We start from the raw sequence: 14,562 nt of genomic DNA, 5'->3' as shown, positions 1-14,562 counted from the left end.
ATTCAATAAGTGAACGCATGGCGGAATCTAATACTCGAATTGTAACACAAAAACAAATCCGGATTACAAACTGAGTGACATGTATCAAATATAAGAGAAATAGTCTACGACACAACAGAGACACACTTTTCATCTACTTTAAGACTCATTAGTAATAATAATTTAATTTGCAAAATTTACCCATATGGGCCAAGCAAACTCAAATACAAACATATCTAATACAGATAGTGAATCTAATTCAGATAAGTGAATCTAATACAGATAGTGAAGAATAAACATAAAAACATAGTTATAAATTGTTGATGCTCTCGAACTAAAACAGTTTGAAGGCAAACTCAAATAAGTAGTTTAACATTTTAAGATTGCTCGGCCCTTTAAAATTGTGGAATTTTAAATGCATGTTTCTAACGCACATTAGAACGCGAGAGTATCAAAAAGTAAAATCACAAAAATACAGAACTCAGAGGAAAATCAATATGGAAAGTCCATAATCACATGGCAAAATCAAATAACAAAACGCATCAAAAACGAATAGACAAGAACTGTCATATTCCTGACTTGGTACAGGCATTTTCAAATGTAGAAAATGGTGGATTAAACCTGGTTCTATAGCGCTAACCCTCTCTCTTTATTAACAGTCTCATCAAATTCCGTTATATTTACATGATGCGTAAAATAATCAAGAGAGCATCCTTTTCCGATGTCAACAAGCAAGCGAAGCAAATCTTTCTACAAAAAGTAAATGCATTCTGAAAAGTAGAGTATAGATTCTGAGATTGTTAATCATCTTAATTACGTGTTAAAGTGTTGTTTTTATTTGTCTTTGTGAATTTTAACCTTTACTGTTTAAATATCCGTTTGGAGTGGCACGGTACTTATGCATGCCGCCAATAAGTTGTTATGCTGTGGTCATTTTTTGTATTCTTGTCTTTTATTTTTGCTGATGTGTTTTTTTATATATGCCATTTTGTTTTAATTTGTTGTAACACTCTTTTGATTTTATAGTAGTTAAGATTACAGCACAATGTTGACTGCTGTACCCCTTTGATTGACATTTTTATCCTATTATGTCTGTGTTTTGATCACATTAATTGTTGTCAATATTATGGAATTATATACGACTGTTATACAAGTGAGATATTGAGTTATCTATAAAACAAGGTTTAATCCACCATTTTCTACATAAGGACATGTCTGTATTTAGTCAGGAATATGACTCTTATTTTCCATTGGTTTGATGTGTTAAATCTTTTGACTTTTACTTGAAGTAAGATATTTTTGTTTATTTACCTTTTGTTAACCATTTACAGAAAATGTTACAAGGAAAGAAAAGCTGTGTGTTAAACATGAAAAAAAAATGAAATAATAACATGTAGTACGACTACAAATGACGAACCGTTTTACCGTAAACTAGGGACAGCGATGTAAACAACTGTATGTTACTCAAAAAGTAAAATATATTTTCATTACAAAATTGTTGGTAATAGTTAAATTTATCGCATGTTAGGGAAAAAAGCTTAAATACAACTATTTTCAAGCTAAGAAATTAATAACTGACAGTCGCATTTAACATTTTAATTTTTTATCAAATAATGGGCATGAATAGCACTTTAAAGAAACCATTTTATTCTAACCACGACCTTTTTTTATATTGTATTTGTTATCGTTAAGAGGAATTTAACAAATTCTCTCATATCATAATTCAATTATTTCCGAAAATCTAGCCATATAGCACAGCATTGTTAACTATTTCTGATATTTCTGCTTTATTTTTCTATTTTCTGTTGCATACTTGATATTTATCAATGAACATGTACCAACCGAATTTGCATTCAAAATTTAAAATATGAGCATAAACCGAAAAATTAATAGAATAAACAGGTGTTATAGGACTACCGCAACTCGAGCAGCATATTTCATTTAATTATTTGTTAACCTAACACTTCAATTCATTTCTCTTTACACAATTTGGTTGGTAACCAATAACCTGGCTCCATTTTTTCAACCTTATTATTGATTTATGTTAATATTTCTCTACTTGCATGCTTTGCAGAGAAGCACTTCATGCACTTTATCTTTCGTTTCACCCAGTCGGTGAATTTAGCCTCTACCGGGCAATTTCAGAGACAACTAACTTCAGGCTTTATATACAGTCAGCTTATAGAGCATCTAATAGAGCTGCAGTAAATAATACATTTTGTGATACTCTTGCATTAGCAGAAAAATATCCCTTTGAGAAGGTTCATTCTAAATTTTGTAAAGCAGTATTAGGACTGAAAAAGACAGCCACTAACATAGGTGCTAGATCAGAATTAGGTAGATTTACTTTGGACTCCTATATAAAAACTCAAACACTCATGTATTTTTATAGAATAAATTGTACTGATATTAATCCCCTGGTTAAAGAATCTCTACAAACAAACATAAATTTACATTCAGAAGGAATTTATTCTTGGTACTCATTTGCAGATAAAATTTTTAAAGAAATGAAAATAAACCCAGAAAATTACTCTAATAATAATGTACCTTTTAAACAATCAAAAAACATGTTAAAATGTAATATAAAAAAGTGTGTTTCAGAGGAATATGAAAAAAATACTTTAATTAAACTTTCAAAAATGGATTCCTCATCCAAACTTTGTCTTTATGGGAAATTAAAAAATAATTGTCAGTCTGAGGAATATTTAAATTGCAATAATTTTATACATAGGCAGTTACTCTCAAAATTTAGACTAAGTGATCATTCCCTAGGCATTGAATGAGGAAGGTACAGAAACATTCCGAGAGCACAAAGATTATGTAAAAAATGTGAAGTCTTAGATGACGAATATCATTTCTTTTTGTATTGTGACATTAACACATCTTTGCGTTCTAATCTTTTTGTTTATCTAAAAGACTATGTTCCATTATTTCAGCATCTTGATGCATTCAATAAACTTAAACACATTCTAAACCCTATCCCTGAACTTGTTTGTCATATTGGAGTCTTCATTAAACAGTCTTTAGAACTGAGGGAGTCAGACCCATGTCAGGCAAGGTTATGATGGTGTTTTTTACATACATTTATAATTGAACTCTAATGTTCTATTTTTCCATATATTGTATTGTATTATTTTGTATTTCATTGTATTACATTGTATTTCATTGTATTGCATTGTATAGTATAAAATTATTGTTTCATTGTATTGCTTGACCCTCATGGGTGTAATTTTGCAATAAAGATATTATATATAAACAAAATGTATATGCTACTTATTACTTACTTGGTTCAAAGAAAGTTAACACGCTAAATAAGTTAGTGGCCATGCAATTATTTTGTATCAATGGTTCTGATTGGATGATAGTAATCAGAAAATTATGCGTCACAAGGTAAACTAAATTTGCGACAGTAAAAGTGCCAATGCATGTCCACAAAGCTTCAAATACATTGATCTTTTAAATATTTCTATTGAGACCAAAATATAGAATTCAATGAATCATTGAGAAGAATAAAATGTAGAAATCCAATTTTCAGAACAATTACCAGAATATTATATGTGTCTATTGTACATAAATGCCCAAATGGCACTATCATTTTCTATGTTTTAAGCACTGTGAAATTGGTATCAGAACTCATATTTGGCATTAAAATTAGAAAAAAAACATATATACAGTCTGATAGGGAACATGTGTACTTAGTTTCAACATTGTTCAGGTTGATAAGACTCGAGCTTCATCAATAACTACCTTGACCAAAACCTTTAACCTGTAGTAGAATAGTCCAAATAATTATGACGTCTTGAGAGGCTATTATATTTTTATTCTTTGAAGCCTTTCTTCAACAGATGAAGAAAAGAAGAAAAAAATAATAGCCTTTCAAGACGTCATAATTATTTGGACTAGAAGTGGAACAGATCAATCAAAGGCCAAACTGTTTTTCATTTACAAAATCTACTACCGGCTACTATCTAATGATCGTAGGCTTTTGACCAAGTTTGATACAAATTTAGGATAGTTTAAGAAAGTTATTCAATTTCAAATTTAAAAACTGAGTGAATATGTACGTTCGGAGTTTAGGTTTTTCTTTGTTGTCGGATTTTACTTTTTCGTAGTGTCAGAGTGATTGTATGTTTTTGAAACATTAATGTAGGACTAACTACAATTTACTGTCACCTTCACGTTTAAAATACAAGTTTTGAGTGGTGTTTCTGTCAAACGCTGAAACTGTTCCACCTGAATGGATGTGAGTGGGGAAATCACAATGACAGTGCCGCTAAGCATAAGTGGGGCAATTTCCTAAATTAAACTTTTCCCATAACCAGTGGGTAAAATTCCAATGATTTCATTCTTCTCCTTCTGTAACAAATCTAAAATTTCTATCTGCTTTTCTTTTAAATTAAAGCTTTCTTTGTTAAGTACACGAAGGTGCGATTTGTAGTCGGCCATCTTTATGAACTAGATTTTATGTAATCTTGAGCGTTGTAAATCGGTTGGAGACAAATTCCACACAACGTGTGGCAGAGGTCATATTTAGTGTAGTGATACGAAGTAAGTACGGAACGGATGTGAGCTCTGCGACGGAGATTGCAGGTTTGTCTATCTTTCGGACGAACTGGACGTATAAAATACGGTTTACAATTTTCGAACGATCTCTTGGACAATTTTATACATCGATAGTTTGCTGTGAAATCAATGTATACCTCGGTTTGAGTTTTTTCAAGTAGGTATACCTGGTGACAAGTGTATATTTTGGGGCCGATCCTTTCTCTTTTTACATCTGCCTTGTTACCTGTAGGTCGAGATATGCCGGGTTTCATTCAAAAAATTGTATGCCAGTCTCTTTGTTTCCTCAGATAATGCGTCTTTGTGGGTCTTTCTGCATACATAAGCCCAGCATGATTTTTCTGATTTTAGGATAGTAGTCCTGTTTCGGTTCCCTCTACTCAGTCGTCTTACTGGTCGTCCTAATTTTTTGGCTTAATTTTTCCGACACCTTGTCTCTATAATCTTTTCACCGCTAATGGATGCTACAAGAACGTTCATTGATAAAACGGAGTCCTTTGATCTTTTGGTTTTGCAGCTTTCAATGGCTGTCTTTATATCTTCTAGAGCAGCTTTTTCTATTTACATATTCATTAGGTGTTCTGGTGAAGATACAACTTCCGCCTGTCTCAGGATCTCAACTGCTGGTGATTTTGTATGTTGATGGTAAGCAGCAAGAGTAGCCGATCTTCTTTTTGGTGTTCTTGGTAGTGCGTTTTTCAATCTCTTAATGGCTCGGTGTTTATGAGTCCTGTTATTAAACACATTTTTTAAAATATCCCTGTCTTCTAAAGTATTTTGAGTTATGTGTTTGCTTTTCATAGCTTGTCTGTAATTTCTCTTTCTTATGTTTTCCTTTTCTTTTTTTTTTCGACCTCTTTTGCCCTGTATTCTCTCTTTTTTGTTGCTTCTTTGGTAATTGTGTACGTATACTCAGTATTTGTTTTACTTCTGTTTTTGTAGTATGATATCAGTTTTTGTTGTCGACGTTTTAAGGGCATACGATACAGTTATAGGGGAGGTAATGACATTGCTAACGTAAAATGTTATTTTCGCGAGGTCAACCTGTGACATATCGGGAAAAGATGCAATTTTCGACTGTTTTTTTTATCATTCAAACTGATTTAATTTGAAAACGAGTTCATGGACCCCTATTTTTCAAAACAGCAATTTGTTTCATTTTGCAGGGAGATTATGTGACCCAAATTTTATAAAACTGTAAATAGGGAAAATTTTTTAATTTTGATATACATGCAGCAAAAAATGACGTATTTCCCTAAATTCATGAACATTTGATAAATATGAGTTATTTTTGAATAAAAAATACATAATTTTTTAGGATACTTATAAATTACAGAAATTTCCGATTATTTAACAAAAAAATATTTGTGATATCTTTTATAACAAAAAAGTTATGTCTTTCTTTCGAAACAGAAATTACGGCCTCAAATCTGAATTATGAGCAATTATACAATATTTCGACCTCATTTTACTCAAAAAGTAGCACATGAAGGTAGATTTTTTATTACACATTTGGTTTAATCAGTTAAAAAGTAGCCTTTTATATGAAAATTTTCACGAACTTGTAAATACAGGATCAAAACTGTATCGTATGCCCTTAAGAGTTTCTGTTTTCTGTTAAATTCCAGTTTCTTTTTGGCAGACATTTTGTGTTCGACTGTTCAAAAGGGGGAAAAAAGTCAATTACACTTATATCAATGTTCATGTAGTTTAATTACAGTACTTTAAAAGTTTGTAAATTTTCTGAAACAATATTTTCTAATGCAATTTTGCATACACAGTGTATAAAAATGCCCACATACTAATAATGACACCCGGCAAAGCGGAAGCATATTGTAAACAAATAGATGCATGCATTAGCAGTGTAAATTATACATGAAATTTTGTATGTCTATTTTCGATATCTTGTGTTGAAGTTTTGTTTGCGGGTTTCTGTCTCATTGAAGACTCCAAGAAGACTCCTTTTATTCATATATGAAGTGAATGAAATCCTGTTACGCATGCAGATAAATATTATCAGTTCGGTTACAAAATAAAATGTTTCTTTTAATCTGTATATCTTTTCTTTCAACCTGTATATCTTTTCTTTTAACCTGTATATCTATCCATATATACGATAACATTGAGAATGGAAATGGGAAATGTGTCAAAGAGACAGTAAAACAGCATAGAGCAGACAGCAGGCCACCAATGATAATACGAGTTTACTTGTATACAATATTGTGATAGTAGTTGTTCTACTGAGAGCAGGAGTACATGTAGAAAGGGGGGGGGGGGGGTAAGAGGGGTCCTGATCCCGAAATTCCGGGCTTAAAAACACCTGATCCCGAAATCCCGGACTTAAAAACATGAAATCCCGAGGTCCCGAAATACAGAGAAAAAAAAATCCCGGATCCCCAAAGGGTCAATCCCGAAATCCCGAGCTTAAAAACTCCCGATCCCGGAGTCCCGATAAAGATCCTATCCCCCCTCATGTAGACTAAGGACTTGATTAAATATTCTTCAACCCATTTCAGAAAATGAATTTCATGCCAAATACATCGAACTATAACGTTCAAAACTTTGCATGACAACGGCGGCGTTAAATTTCAGTTGTAGGGACATTTCATTGGACATTTTGTTTCTTTTCGTTTTTTCGATATTTAGCTTTAATGAGCATACATTTTATGTTTCTACAGAGGGCATTACATGTATTTTTAATTTCTATCAGTCAAAAGGTGTTACTTATTGCAGATCTGATCAAATAGTGTTTGATCAACAGGCTTTAGATATGTAAATGTCATAGTTTGTCAGCGGGGACATTTTATTGGACACGACGGGAAAACTGACGATATTTCGAAAGAAAGACAGTAGATAGATATTGATGACTTCAAAAAGTTTCTTTAGGGCATGTTCAAATTTTCTGATATGATTAAATGCTACTTACGTGTCTTTTATCAAGTAATAACTAAAGTTGAAATAATTTTACGGGTGTTGACCATCTGTATGGGACATTTTTTCTGTGATTTGATTTAATCCTCCTGTCTATCTACTTTCACCCATCTTGAAAAACAGCAAGGACGTCATAAATCTTTGATGACATACACAGCTCTTGCAAAATTTTAAACCATTACGCGAACTTTTAAAACCGCAAATTGATTTCAAAGATCCGTACCTACCATTATTGTAACAGTGGGACGTCCGTAAAATTACGTTTACGGCATCGAAATCAACACAGTACATCTTTATGTATTAAAAAAAGCGAAAATTAACTTATTTATTATTCTTCTGTGATAATTTATATTTCGTATGATATGCAGAACATTGATATTTAAAAAAAAAAAGTGTTTTAAAGAGAAAAACTCGCCCTTTTTCTGAAATTCCTAAGACGCTATGCTTCCCGAAGAAGGAAAATAACAGAATTATATATATGATTTTCATTATATCGTCAGTCCGTCCGTTTTCAAAACCAAGCATACTTTGTGAACTCAAGTGATGAACATGTTTCTGTAAATATTTATCCCAATGTCAGCTAGCATTATTCATGTTTTGAATTAAGTAGACTATAATCTAGTTCAATATACATCTATACATTGATTATTAAATTTTAGCAATGATAGACGTTGGCATAGGTGTTCGTCAGCTTTCCAGACTTATTACAATAAAGGGTGTTCCGAGTGGTTTTGAGAGAACGCGAATTGTTTAAACCAATGGTAGATGTAGCATGAGATTCATGCCATGAAGCAATTACAAAGGAATGTTCAGATATACCGGAATTATTTTTGAAAGCCAAGCATGAAATATAAATTCAAAGTTAAGATCAGCAAATCAAATAACTCCATCAATTCGGTTCTTTTAAGAAACCAAAAAAAAATAAAATTTCGAATTAAAAAACGGTCCCAAATTCTAAAATTAATGTACAGTCAGACACAGCCCATTAAATAATCGTACGAAAACAAGACTTTGAATTTAAGCACATTGATATTGGTCGAGAAATAATGGTTTATACAAAGTATAATAAAAGTTGTGTTTTTATCTCTTGTTTGTAATTGATTAGGATCACAACCTTCTTTTTATTGGTATAAAACTGTGTTACAATTTTTAAGAGGTGGAACAATTTTGGTCTGGTTACTAAATGTCTTCGGACGAGAACGAGACCTTCAACGTGATAACATTATACGAACGCGAAAAGTTTTCGGTCGTATCAAAAGGCAGTGCCTCATCTGTGTAATCATTCATTAAATTTCCAGAATTATAATGAGATGTATAGACAATCGTTTTTGCAAAGACAAAGTATATACATGTTGATGTCTTAAGTTGTTCACTTCTAATTGTCGCATATCCAGATATTCTCTTTATTCCTACACATAAAAGTACTTTGTCCTGAATATGCATGAAATAAATGCCACTGGACATCAACCAATCAACAATCACTCCCCAAAACTCCACGTAGCTCATAATTGGCATTTAATGATGCTGTTGCTATATCCTGTGTTGCTGCCAATATTAGTCTTTTTAAATACTACGTAGAATTTGTGATTTGAATTATAAAACCAATATTATAATAAAAAATAATATGTAAAATTAATGATCTTTTAGAATTGCAGGGAAAGGATTGGCAGTAAAATACGACATGTGTTGGCAGAAGCGAGTATTAGGTCGCTTGTATAGTAGTTCGTCTAGCGTTAGAATAGCAATTGGTCAGCTTACTGGAAAAATATTAGATTATGACCTTCGTGTTACACATTGCGCCATATGTCACAGTGCTGAGAACGCCATAACAGAAGCGAAATAGTTATAAAAGGTACCAGGAATAATTAAGTACGCCAGACGCGGGTTTCGTCTACATAAGACTCATCAGTGACTCTCATATCAAAATATTCATTTAACGGTTTTGTTTTAGTAAAAGCGAAAATTTAAAAACACGAAGAGCGCTGCAGTTTTGCAAAAAAAATATAGGCTATTATTACATTTCATGCATAAATACACAAACTAGATATAGGAAGATGTAGTGTGATTTAAATTTAAAGAAAACTATTATAGGTTAATGTACGGCCTTCAACACGGAGCCTTGGCTCACACCGAACAACAAGCTATAAAGGGCCCCAAAATTACAAGTGAAAAACCATTCAAACGGGAAACCCAGCGGTCTACTCTAATATAAAAAACGACAAACACCTATAAATTACATAAACAAACGACTACTGTACATCAGATTCCTGACTTAGGACAGGTGCAAACTAACCTTATATCGAATGCAATCACTGATAACCATTCAGAAAAATTGTTAAAAGAAAGAAAACGGAAACAGAAATACTCCAAGCAACCAGTTGTAAAAAGCATATATTAGAAAAGAAGAAATTTAAAAATAAAATAATACAGACAGAAAAAAAGAAGGTGTAACATATAAATCGGGATCGTCTCTTTCCTTGGTTACTGAGGATAAAGAGATTCCGGGAATCAAACAGAAACCTGCATTATTGCCCGTTTCATCATTTGAAGCTAGTTGCATACTTTTTGATCTGGAAACATCTTTGCTGAAATTAGATTCTGAAATTGTGCAAATAGCTGCACTAAGCACCGTATCTGGTGATAAGTTTGATACTTATATTCAGCTGAATAAATCAATAGCGCCGAATTCCAGTGCCGTTACTGCTTTAACAGCAAATGGTAATATCCTCTTTTACAATTGAAAACCTGTTCATGCAGCTACTTCGGAATCAACGTTCCAGAATTTTGTCCTTTGGTTAGAACAATACGATCAGATCATGCTTGTTGCACATTATTGCAAACTATTTGATGCTCTGTAGACGTTTGATGAATAACATGTCCGAATTAACCTGCTATGCAGCTTTCAGGAAATACGTATCTGGATTCGCCGACAGGATCCGCTTTTCCGGAAAAAAGTTCCAGGGCTTAACAGCTACAGTCAGCAAAAAATATTTGAACATTGTTGTAATGAGCAGTACAATGCGCGTAATGCCGTTGATAATTTGGAATCCTTGCACAAGCTAATGACTGTTTCCAAAGTAGAAAAGCAAAATGTACGTGAATTTTCTTTGACCGTTGAAGCAATTGCTGAAAACATGAAATATGATAAAATGGTAAAGGTTGATGCTAGGAGTTTCGGAGATCTTGTTAAGGGAAAATATATGTCTGCTCAGATGGCTGTAAAGTGTGCCCAATCCGGTCTGAAGAAGTCATAATCTGCATCTTGCGTTTAATAGAAAAGGCTATCAGGGTTTACTTACTTTATTGTTTCACAGAAGACGGAACGGTTCACCTCGTGTATCGAAAACAGCGGCCGTAAAAAATAAATAAATGGATATTACGAAAATAAGTTAAAAAAAAATCGTTCATTCAAATAACATATTTTTTCGAACTGTTCTGTATCATTAGTACTATCATCTTTTTTTTTTTTTTTTTACAAAATTAGCTTTGTAATTACATAGTCATTGAAAATTGTTGAACATTATTATATAATCAGAATTAATTATGTTAACAAAATGCATTTTGGAGTTCGTAATTCTCCAATGAAAAGTTGTATGGCCTTTTTTTCTTAAAGGAACGCTAGTTTATATATATTTTAAGAAAAAATAATGTTATTTTGATTTGTTTCTTAGGGAAACTATAAAAGTATTGCGCTTTTATAAATGAAGAAAAATGAAAAAAATGACATTTTCAGGACCTGTTTATTTCCGTATTTTATGTTTATAAATGTGCCACTTTAAGCATCTTGTCCCCTTATTGTCACTTACCACAGTCTTAGAATGAACCCATTTTTATTAATATACGTTGAAAATTTATAAATAAAAGCAACAGTAGTATACCGCTGTTCAAACTCATAAATCCATAGACAAAAAAAACAAGATCGGGATAACAAACCAAAAACGAGGGAAAGGCATAAATACAAGAGAACAACGACACATCAAAATGCAACACACACAGCAACGGACCAAGCGCAAACATAACATCAAAACCAAACGCATGAATTCATGCGTTTGGTTTTGATGTTATGTTTGCGCTTGGTCCGTTGCTGTGTGTGTTGCATTTTGATGTGTCGTTGTTCTCTTGTATTTATGCCTTTCCCTCGTTTTTGGTTTGTTATCCCGATCTTGTTTTTTTTGTCTATGGATTTATGAGTTTGAACAGCGGTATACTACTGTTGCTTTTATTTATAAATTTTCAACGTATATTAATAAAAATGGGTTCATTCTAAGACTGTGGTAAGTGACAATAAGGGGACAAGATGCTTAAAGTGGCACATTTATAAACATAAAATACGGAAATAAACAGGTCCTGAAAATGTCATTTTTTTCATTTTTCTTCATTTATAAAAGCGCAATACTTTTATAGTTTCCCTAAGAAACAAATCAAAATAACATTATTTTTTCTTAAAATATATATAAACTAGCGTTCCTTTAAGAAAAAAAGGCCATACAACTTTTCATTGGAGAATTACGAACTCCAAAATGCATTTTGTTAACATAATTAATTCTGATTATATAATAATGTTCAACAATTTTCAATGACTATGTAATTACAAAGCTAATTTTGTAAAAAAAAAAAAAAAAAGATGATAGTACTAATGATACAGAACAGTTCGAAAAAATATGTTATTTGAATGAACGATTTTTTTTTAACTTATTTTCGTAATATCCATTTATTTATTTTTTACGGCCGCTGTTTTCGATACACGAGGTGAACCGTTCCGTCTTCTGTGAAACAATAAAGTAAGTAAACCCTGATAGCCTTTTCTATTAAACGCAAGATGCAGATTATGACTTCTTCAGACCGGATTGGGCACACTTTACAGCCATCTGAGCAGACATATATTTTCCCTTAACAAGATCTCCGAAACTCCTAGCATCAACCTTTACCATTTTATCATATTTCATGTTTTCAGCAATTGCTTCAACGGTCAAAGAAAATTCACGTACATTTTGCTTTTCTACTTTGGAAACAGTCATTAGCTTGTGCAAGGATTCCAAATTATCAACGGCATTACGCGCATTGTACTGCTCATTACAACAATGTTCAAATATTTTTTGCTGACTGTAGCTGTTAAGCCCTGGAACTTTTTTCCGGAAAAGCGGATCCTGTCGGCGAATCCAGATACGTATTTCCTGAAAGCTGCATAGCAGGTTAATTCGGACATGTTATTCATCAAACGTCTACAGAGCATCAAATAGTTTGCAATAATGTGCAACAAGCATGATCTGATCGTATTGTTCTAACCAAAGGACAAAATTCTGGAACGTTGATTCCGAAGTAGCTGCATGAACAGGTTTTCAATTGTAAAAGAGGATATTACCATTTGCTGTTAAAGCAGTAACGGCACTGGAATTCGGCGCTATTGATTTATTCAGCTGAATATAAGTATCAAACTTATCACCAGATACGGTGCTTAGTGCAGCTATTTGCACAATTTCAGAATCTAATTTCAGCAAAGATGTTTCCAGATCAAAAAGTATGCAACTAGCTTCAAATGATGAAACGGGCAATAATGCAGGTTTCTGTTTGATTCCCGGAATCTCTTTATCCTCAGTAACCAAGGAAAGAGACGATCCCGATTTATATGTTACACCTTCTTTTTTTCTGTCTGTATTATTTTATTTTTAAATTTCTTCTTTTCTAATATATGCTTTTTACAACTGGTTGCTTGGAGTATTTCTGTTTCCGTTTTCTTTCTTTTAACAATTTTTCTGAATGGTTATCAGTGATTGCATTCGATATAAGGTTAGTTTGCACCTGTCCTAAGTCAGGAATCTGATGTACAGTAGTCGTTTGTTTATGTAATTTATAGGTGTTTGTCGTTTTTTATATTAGAGTAGACCGCTGGGTTTCCCGTTTGAATGGTTTTTCACTTGTAATTTTGGGGCCCTTTATAGCTTGTTGTTCGGTGTGAGCCAAGGCTCCGTGTTGAAGGCCGTACATTAACCTATAATGGTTTTCTTTAAATTTAAATCACACTACATCTTCCTATATCTAGTTTGTGTATTTATGCATGAAATGTAATAATAGCCTATATTTTTTTTGCAAAACTGCAGCGCTCTTCGTGTTTTTAAATTTTCGCTTTTACTAAAACAAAACCGTTAAATGAATATTTTGATATGAGAGTCACTGATGAGTCTTATGTAGACGAAACCCGCGTCTGGCGTACTTAATTATTCCTGGTACCTTTTATAACTATTTCGCTTCTGTTATGGCGTTCTCAGCACTGTGACATATGGCGCAATGTGTAACACGAAGGTCATAATCTAATATTTTTCCAGTAAGCTGACCAATTGCTATTCTAACGCTAGACGAACTACTATACAAGCGACCTAATACTCGCTTCTGCCAACACATGTCGTATTTTACTGCCAATCCTTTCCCTGCAATTCTAAAAGATCATTAATTTTACATATTATTTTTTATTATAATATTGGTTTTATAATTCAAATCACAAATTCTACGTAGTATTTAAAAAGACTAATATTGGCAGCAACACAGGATATAGCAACAGCATCATTAAATGCCAATTATGAGCTACGTGGAGTTTTGGGGAGTGATTGTTGATTGGTTGATGTCCAGTGGCATTTATTTCATGCATATTCAGGACAAAGTACTTTTATGTGTAGGAATAAAGAGAATATCTGGATATGCGACAATTAGAAGTGAACAACTTAAGACATCAACATGTATATACTTTGTCTTTGCAAAAACGATTGTCTATACATCTCATTATAATTCTGGAAATTTAATGAATGATTACACAGATGAGGCACTGCCTTTTGATACGACCGAAAACTTTTCGCGTTCGTATAATGTTATCACGTTGAAGGTCTCGTTCTCGTCCGAAGACATTTAGTAACCAGACCAAAATTGTTCCACCTCTTAAAAATTGTAACACAGTTTTATACCAATAAAAAGAAGGTTGTGATCCTAATCAATTACAAACAAGAGATAAAAACACAACTTTTATTATACTTTGTATAAACCATTATTTCTCGACCAATATCAATGTGCTTAAATTCAAAGTCTTGTTTTCGTACGATT

General features: G+C 32.7%; 1 pseudogene; it reads right to left on the bottom strand.

The window, feature by feature from the left end:
• Window positions 1–2,242: 2,242 nt before the first annotated feature.
• On the bottom strand, window positions 2,243–6,188 carry LOC134701498 (uncharacterized; annotated as a pseudogene).
• Between the last annotated feature and the right edge of the window lie 8,374 nt (window positions 6,189–14,562).

The sequence above is a fragment of the Mytilus trossulus genome, unplaced genomic scaffold, assembly GCF_036588685.1.
Source record: "Mytilus trossulus isolate FHL-02 unplaced genomic scaffold, PNRI_Mtr1.1.1.hap1 h1tg000244l__unscaffolded, whole genome shotgun sequence".
Classification (NCBI taxonomy): Eukaryota; Metazoa; Mollusca; class Bivalvia; order Mytilida; family Mytilidae; genus Mytilus; species Mytilus trossulus.
The sequence above is the reverse complement of the archived record's forward strand: the minus strand, read 5'-3'. Positions and strand labels throughout refer to the sequence as shown.